Below are 8,360 nucleotides of genomic sequence, written 5' to 3' on the forward strand. Positions count from 1 at the left end.
CAAGGCCATAGATGTCAAGGGCCATTTTTAAGATTTTGCGTATATTTGCTCAAAAATTTAAAAAAATCAAATACACGTCATGTTAAAAGGATTTGTCGAGGGCTTGACAACTACTGAAGTCAGGTGTACAATTGTAATGAAATCTTCTAAAGTCTCCTGGAATTTCATGAAGTATCTGAAGTAACTTGAATTCACTTGAAGTCACGTGACCCCTTTTGTCTACCTTTGCTGTGCCACTCTTCGTTTATTTATTCCTCTGATATTCACATTTTTTTTTAGGTTTTTCCTTTTTTTTCTCAAATATGTCATCTTTTTCGACAAATTTATTCCTAAAATTGAACTATTTTACCGCTGTGATACCTGCATTACTGTAGAAATTGAATTTAACAACCATAAACTTCCTTTCAGAAAAACAAAGTAGGGAAAAGAGGTGGCAAGGATGCTGCCGATTTCTGTCGAAACGTTATGGCCCAAATAATGACCAACACTTTAGCCCGCGAGTACTCGTGGAAAGGGCAGAAGAATAACAGAAACTTTCAAAAGACACACAGCAGATACTATTATTGGTGAGTTAATTTGTAAATAAACGATATCTTCGATCAATTTCATTTTAAGTTGAAATTTATTGTTTAAAATTTAATTTAACTTTCTGTTGACTTTTTATTTTCTTCTTTAAATCTGTTATGGATTCTATTCTTCATTTATCGCCAAAACAATATTTTATTTATGTGCATTTTATTCTATCAAATAATCGATTTGCAATAATTATTAATATTCAAGGCAATAATTTGGCTTATGCATGAAGGAAGTTTTGTCGTCATGATAATTATCATTTGTTTTGTATGTCCACTTTAAAATGTTTTATTGTAAGTCATATTCTGACATGCCTTATTGCTCAGAACAAAAAAATCTACACATGCTCACACTCTCCTTTGTTCTGTGCAATAAGGTAGACATGAATATCATCGTATATTGTTTTTTCGAATTCCATACTTGAAAATGTATTCAAATAAAGAAGAGATTTATCACATTAAAACGGATCGTTCCACCTGCCTCAGTACTTTATTTTAAAAAAGAAGTATACATTCGAGTCACATCTTGTTAATTATATTAATCAATAAATAATTGCCTCCTGACTGTGATTAATAGTCGTTATAATATTGAAGTGTAATTTCTCATAATGAATGTATGAACTTTTATCACTTAACAGTATTTTTTTGTTGCAGAAGTAATGTTAGAAAAATATCCTGAAACCACCGAATTCGAAATCGAGAAGGCACTCGGCAATTGACTACGCAAAACGGGAGATCTTATCAAAAATGAACTTAAGAAAGCTAAGTAAGTAACCTAAGTAAGATTTCTTAAAAAAATTTATTTACTTTGAAACTGTAAATGGAAGAAGTTATTTCATTTCAATAATTTATTTCACTCAGTAAATATTTCATTTTATTAATTATTTCAGTGCAGCACAAGATACTAGATAGAAGACTTCCGAATAAAAAGAAAATACGAAACAATGAAAAAAGCTTTAACTCACTTGAGTCATTCGAATTAAGTTACGATTAAGAAGTATGTATAAATTAGTGTAAAACACTTAATAAGGGATATACTTTTATAATGACCTGATTTATTTATTTTGAAAAATCCAATGTATTTTGATCCTTAAATATACGGTCACGTTTTGATTAAAGGGATCACCTTGTTTATGATATTGGTGATAATTTTTAAAAACGTTTTTAATTTTTCATTAAATAAATAGAAATTCGCTAAAAGATAAACTGTAATTAGAAAGAAATTTCAAATTAAAATTATTTTTTGAAAAAAGATCGCTTGATTGGATAGCTTAATGAAGATAGCTTAATTGGAAAAGCACCTGACCGGAAATCAGAAATTTTGTGGTTCGATTCCCAATGAAGTGAAGATGGAGTAGGATCTTTTTTCAAGAAATAATTTTAATTTGAAAAATATTATTTTTCATCTAGTCTTATTAAGACGCTAAGCATTTTCTGTCATTGAAGATTCTTAACTTGATCGATATTGTGTAGATTTTCTGCCTTCTGGTTTGGAGGGTTGATCTACTGTCGGTAAGGTACAATTTCTGATGATATAGCAGATAAATTTAGATTTTTTTTCAGTTTTCAACAATATCTAAATGCTTGTTACGCAAATATCTTGTATATTACTCCTCTTTTCAACTTAAAACATAATCGAATCTTTCGTTTAAATTAGGGGCCGTCCAAAAATTACGTAAAGCCTTTAAGGAGGAGGAAGAGGTCAGTGAAAATACTACGCTGCGTTTTTTAGGAAGAAACGTGGGGGGCGAGGGGTTGAATTTTTCTACTTAACACTTTCTTGGTATCAGTTTTTAAAAAATATTTTGTAAAATTTTTTTTGACAAACCTTTAATTTTGTTGAAAATTATCTAATTTCGTTAAAATGTCATCTATTCAATTAGAAGTTCTTTAGGTTCAAAACTAGTCTTTTTTTAGAATTTTCAAATTTCAGTATTTTTTAATTTCACTATGTTGTTAGTTAGCAGAATTTTTCAATTACAGCATTTTTAAATATAATTTCGGGATTATTGAATTTTCGTACTTTTAAATTATGGGAATTCAATATTCAGGTTTGGTTTTGTGTAAGATTTGGCATGGTCGGTTTTCATCAAATCTCTACGTTTTGAGACTTCCTGAGTCAGAAAAAACTATTTTTGTGAAGGTGTCTGTCTGTTTATATATCTGTAGTCTGTAGTATTCTGTAGGCACGATAACTTTCGAAAGATTGAATAGATTGGATTCTGCTTCGGCGCACTTTTTCAGGACCCGAAAAGAAAGAACGAGTTCGTTAACCAGCTTAACGGCTCACATTATACTCACAATGTCGTAGTACATATAAAGACGTTTTTAGAACGTCTTTTTGATGCCCTGGTGCCCACAGGGAGGTCTTTTACTTCCCAGTGGGCAAAAAAAAGGTGTCCCAGAAATGTCTTTGGGACATCCCTAAGACGTGTTTTATAACATGTCTATTGGTCAGCCTAGGGATGCTCTTAAAACGTCTAATGTCAGTACGAAAGATGTGCCAAGAACGCCCATGTCTTTACGAAGTCCTTAGGTCATCTTTGGGACATTGAATGTCTTAGAGACGTTGATTGGTCTGACATAGGACGTCTAGGAACGTCCCGAGGACGTTCTTGGGATTGTCAGTGTTGTGCCCACTGGGTTGTTAGCGTGAAAAAATAATCATGTCTCTCATGGGTCTTTTTGGGTCGTCTTTAGTACCAGACCTGCGGACATCTTTGGGACAACTTTAAGCCAGACATAGAATGTCTTTAGAACGTCCTAAAGTTGTCTTTATAACGACCCTGGGACTTAGACGCCAATGTCCAAGAATGTTCCAGGACATTTAAAGACGTCCTAAGGACGTCTGTAAGATGTCCCGGTGCCCACTACGTTCCTTCTTTTCGAATGAGACCGACTTATTGCAGGTTAAGCTCCCATATTTCACACGATTTTTCAAATTTATAAATTATTGAAAGATTAAAAGAAATAATGCGCAAGTCTACAAGATTCCTTTTGCTATTTCAGTTCTAGATGTTGTGAAGGCTTTCGCGGCATAGAAGTTGGTCAAAAAAATTGTCTTGAAAAATTCAATCGGCGACTAATAAAATCTACAAATGACGCAATCTTAGGTTATGTCTCCGGTTTCTATTAAAAAATTATTATTTCATTATAGAAAAAGATTGAATAGCCAATAAATGTCACTAATAATGCATTTTTAGGTTATGTCGCTTATTTTAATTTCGAATCAGATATTTTCTTACAGGAAAAGGGTAACTTAGGAATAAAATGAAAAATTAATGCATCTTCAGATTATGTATTTCCTGGCCAGAGAATACATAATCTAAAGATGCAAAAGAGTTTGCAGCAAGATTGCCTAAATCTTGCCATGCAAGTTACGGAAACTTGCATCGCAAGGTTTAGGCAAGCTTCCCACAAAGAAGAAAATGTTCGTCATGTGGCAATATTGCGAAGCAAGATTGAGGAAACCCTGCCTGTCAATCTTGAACTGGATCCATTGCGCATTAGTTTTGCATGGCACCTGGGATTGCGCAGTAGTTTTTTAATGTTCTCCCAGAATGCCGCCTTACGTGTCTACAAAAACGTATGATGTATGATACTTAAAAAAAATTTGTAATGAATCTTGCCACGAATCTTCGTCCAATCTTCCCTCAATATTGCAGGCAAACTTGCAGGAAGATTCCCATGGCAATGGTCCCTCAACCTTGCCTCGCAATATTGCGCATGGCGGACATTTTCTTATTAGCGGAAAAGCTTGCCTAAACCTTGCAATGCAACATCCGGGACCTTGCATCGTAAAGTTTAGGCAAGCTTGCCGCAAACTCTTCTGCTGTCTGGAAGGGGGGGGGGCGTATCATGCAAAAAAGCAAGATGGAAATTTAACTTCTTCCCATTCGTATTCTGCGTTAAATTTTCTATTATAATATCACGGAGTAATTGCAATATTTTTTTTTTGCGGCGTTACAAATTTAAAAAAATGTCATAACTCCTGCTGAAAGCGACTTCAAGCGCATCCATAGTCGCTCAAGTAGTCTGCTGCTATTGCAAGAAGATGCGCTTAATGTCGTCTTCAGTCTATTGTAATAACAGGTATTGTATTTTGTAAGATTTTCAACGCTACCAAAAAAAAGAACGATTTAAATTATTCAGTGACCTTGTCACAGAAAACTTAAAGTAGAATCCGAATTGAAAGAAGTTGCAGCGAATCCCCAGTGGGTAAAAAAACTAAGGATGTCCTAGAGACGTCTTTGCGACATCGCTAAGACATCTTTTATAACATGTTTTTTAGTCATCCTAGGAATGATCTTAAAACGTCTAATGTCAGTAAAAAAGATGTCCCGAGAACGTCCATCTCTTTAAGACGTCTTTTGGTCACCTTTAGAACATTGGACGTCTTAGAGGCGTTGCTTGGCCTGACATAGGACGTCCTAGGAATGTCCCAAGGACGTTCTTGGGATTTTCATAGTTTTGTGCCCACTGGGTCCTTTCCGTTCATTCGGTCCCCCAAGGTTGTGGGAATTCCATTTTTTCTCGCCTAAACAGTACTTTTTTTTGCAAAAAGATTGAATGACCACGATAATTTACCATCTATGCAATCGTAGGTTACTTCTTTCTTTGCCGGCTTAAATAAATATATTTTAGTGATGAAAAAACTAAGTTAGAGAATACAGTTTAGAAAACGGTTTTAAAAATGACTTTAAAATGTGTATATGCCTGAAAGGTGTTTCGCGATGATGGTGTTTACGCTTACTATCTGGGTTTTTTAAACATCCGGTAACTTTAAAAAAATGAGAGGAAAGTGGTGTAACAACGACGTAAATAAAGCAGGAAGCCAACTAACAGCAGTTGGCGCTGATAGGTCAGCCATACTTGATCGTACTAGCAAAAATGCACTGTCGGTAAAATTCGCATCCATCTTGGCGGGAATTTTAATTAGAATAAAAAATGCAACGCTAATAATAATTGATAATCATTTTTCAAATAAAAAATATTATTTATTGAATTATTTATGTTATAACGTCTAGAACACATATGGTAATGGCGCATTACGTAAAATCACATAAATAAGATAGGTATTGTATATTGTTTCACTTTATAGAAGGCTAATATTACTTGCATTCCCAGAATCTAAAACGCTTTCCGAAAGGCACACTGAGAAACCTCACAAAAATGTGCTATTACCAGAGAAAATTATTATTTGAATAGCTTAGGGGAAAAATTTAAATTTCTTATTAAAACTAAAAAAATGTGCAGATCTTTGTAAATCTTCAAATAAGCAAATAACTTCATCATCGGGGTTTACTTTTTACAAACTACTGTCTACGTCCTTATTCGCAATTATCTCACGCAAGATATTCCAATAATAATTTTCTCTCTGGTGATAGCAATTTTTTGTTAGATTTCAGAGTGTGCCTTACACAGGGCGTTTTATACTCTGGGAATGCGAGTGATATTAGTTCTATAAAGTGAGAATAGGTTGAACTATACTTACCTTATTTATACGATTCTACGTAATGCACAATTTCCATATGTGTTTTGAACGTTATAACGCAACAAGATATGTAAATAATTCAACAAACATTTTTTTTATTGAAAAATTACTATCGAATATTATCAGCGAGTTCACAACGGTATCCTTTTATCACTTGCCATACTTTTCCTATTCTAAGACAAATTAAGACATGTCAATAAACAATAGGGTTATTTCGCGATTTTAGATCAAATAATTTTTTTATACATAATTTTTATCCGAACCGAAGGTGCATTCTATTTTTTTTTCTTTTAAGTCGTTCAACAGAAAAAAAATTATTCAAAATTGAAGGCAGTAAAACACTTATTCAAATTCATGTCACGTGAGTTTCTCATAATTATTTATCAATGTGACGATGTTGCTTTGATGAAAACCATGCAAACTAAAGAAAATCATGATAAAGAGTATTTTGGTTTGATATCTTTATTTGTTAAGGTTTACGTGACAAAAAAAAATTGTCCCGTTGTAATATTTGTATTACGAGTCAGTAATACGTTGCAGGAAAACAGTAAGTACAATTATCGTTAACACATTTTAAAATCGTACATATTTACGAATTATTCAGTAAAGTTGACCACATTCAAGTATTTTTTGAATTAATTCTTTATATATGCCATAAATATATCTATTTTTGGTAGATCTCCTCTATTGGCCTTTACGAAATAATCATTTGACATTTTTTAAAACAATATTTCGGGATTTCTATTTTCGATGTGCACATAACCAAAACAAAAAATCGACCAGAAAAAGATATTTGAGAATCACTGACACATGACCTGTAATTAGTGGAAAATCTGACCCATTTAAACATCACAGGGACCCTCCAATCGACATCGTGATAAAAAATTCATATTTCAACATTAAATTAAGAACAGTAAACAATAGGTAAAAAATATTTTATGTGCGTCTTTAAAACTAGAATTTTATATACTATAAGATCCATTTATTGGAAAAATGATATCTGACTATGGAAACAACCCTATTACAAAAAAATACCAGTTACATGTTTTGTTCTAATTTAAAATTCCCGCAAAGACATATGCGACTTTTACCGTATTGAAAAATTGCATGCATCCAGTGGTACTATTTAAAATATTGAATACTTCTGGATCCCGTTCTTGTCCTCCCGTTTTTAATCTCCACAGCAGTAGAAGTTATCTCTTATAGTATAGCGTATTTTGTTTTCCTGCCCTGGTGCACTCCGATCTGCACCGAAACAGGTCGGAGTGAGAAGTATGAATTAAGAAAAAGTAAGAGGGTGCGTGTAAAATGTCCGCCGCTTGGGAGCGCTCCAGAAATGTTCCACTAGGACCTGAGGGGAACCTTACTCGTTTATCCTGCACTGCTATACTCCAAGAACACTCAGCAAACATGGTTACAGAACAGATTTGTAACTGTTCTAGAACACAAAAAAATGTGTTCTAAAACAGGTTAGAACATACGAGTAACTATGTCATCCCCCATATGCTAGAACAATTTTGTAACAGTTCTATAACGCTGTGACATACGAACTGTAACATTTCTATAACAATTCTAGAACTCGGTTACCAATGTTATGCAGAAATTCTGTATCAGATTTAGAACGCTGTGAAAACCAATCTGTAACATTTCTAAAACAATTCTAGAAATCAATTACAAATATTGTATAACAAATCTGTAGCAAGTCTAGAACGATGTGACAACCGATCTGTAATATTTCTATAACAATTGTAGAACTTTGGTACGCTGCGTTGTGATAAATCTAGGACAATCCTACAACAGTTATATAACAATTCTAAGACTGCTGTGTATCTAATATGGAACAGTTTTATGCGCCCCTCACAGCAATAGGATATCCCGGGGTATTCGATTAAACTCCATTTATGTCCCGGTTTATTCCAGGGATAACCTGTCGGAATATCCTGCGAGGCGCAAGTTTTGATATCCCCATGGATATATTTTGATCGGAGAAAACGCATACGCAATCCTGACTAACAAAAATTATAAGTCCGAGATATCCATATTAGGCATATTCGCAAGGTTCAGCTCTCGACCCTAGTGCAATGGAAGAACCTAGCCCTGCAGGAACTGCCTTGTTGATCACGGTAACCTTTACGCCAGGTAAGTATGCTTTCTGCCGCCTCGGCCCCTCCCTTAAACACTCGATCCTTCGTTTCAATTGTGGGTCCGGATGCAATAAGGGCACATAAAATTTTTTCGTGCGAAAACGAAGTCCCCTGGAGGCTTTAGAAAAAATTTTTGAATTTTAATTTTCA

General features: G+C 34.0%; 1 long non-coding RNA gene and 1 further gene across 1 annotated transcript; one reads left to right on the forward strand and one right to left on the reverse strand.

Moving 5' to 3' along the window:
* Positions 1-414: 414 nt before the first annotated feature.
* On the forward strand, positions 415-1,605 carry LOC117173528. Its single transcript, XR_004467207.1, has 3 exons — positions 415-566; positions 1,227-1,338; positions 1,463-1,605. It is a non-coding gene; the product is annotated as an uncharacterized LOC117173528 (long non-coding RNA).
* A 6,443-nt stretch (positions 1,606-8,048) lies between these two features.
* On the reverse strand, positions 8,049-8,213 carry LOC117173998.
* Positions 8,214-8,360: the final 147 nt, after the last annotated feature.

Source organism: Belonocnema kinseyi, chromosome 5 (assembly GCF_010883055.1).
Source record: "Belonocnema kinseyi isolate 2016_QV_RU_SX_M_011 chromosome 5, B_treatae_v1, whole genome shotgun sequence".
Classification (NCBI taxonomy): domain Eukaryota; kingdom Metazoa; phylum Arthropoda; class Insecta; order Hymenoptera; family Cynipidae; genus Belonocnema; species Belonocnema kinseyi.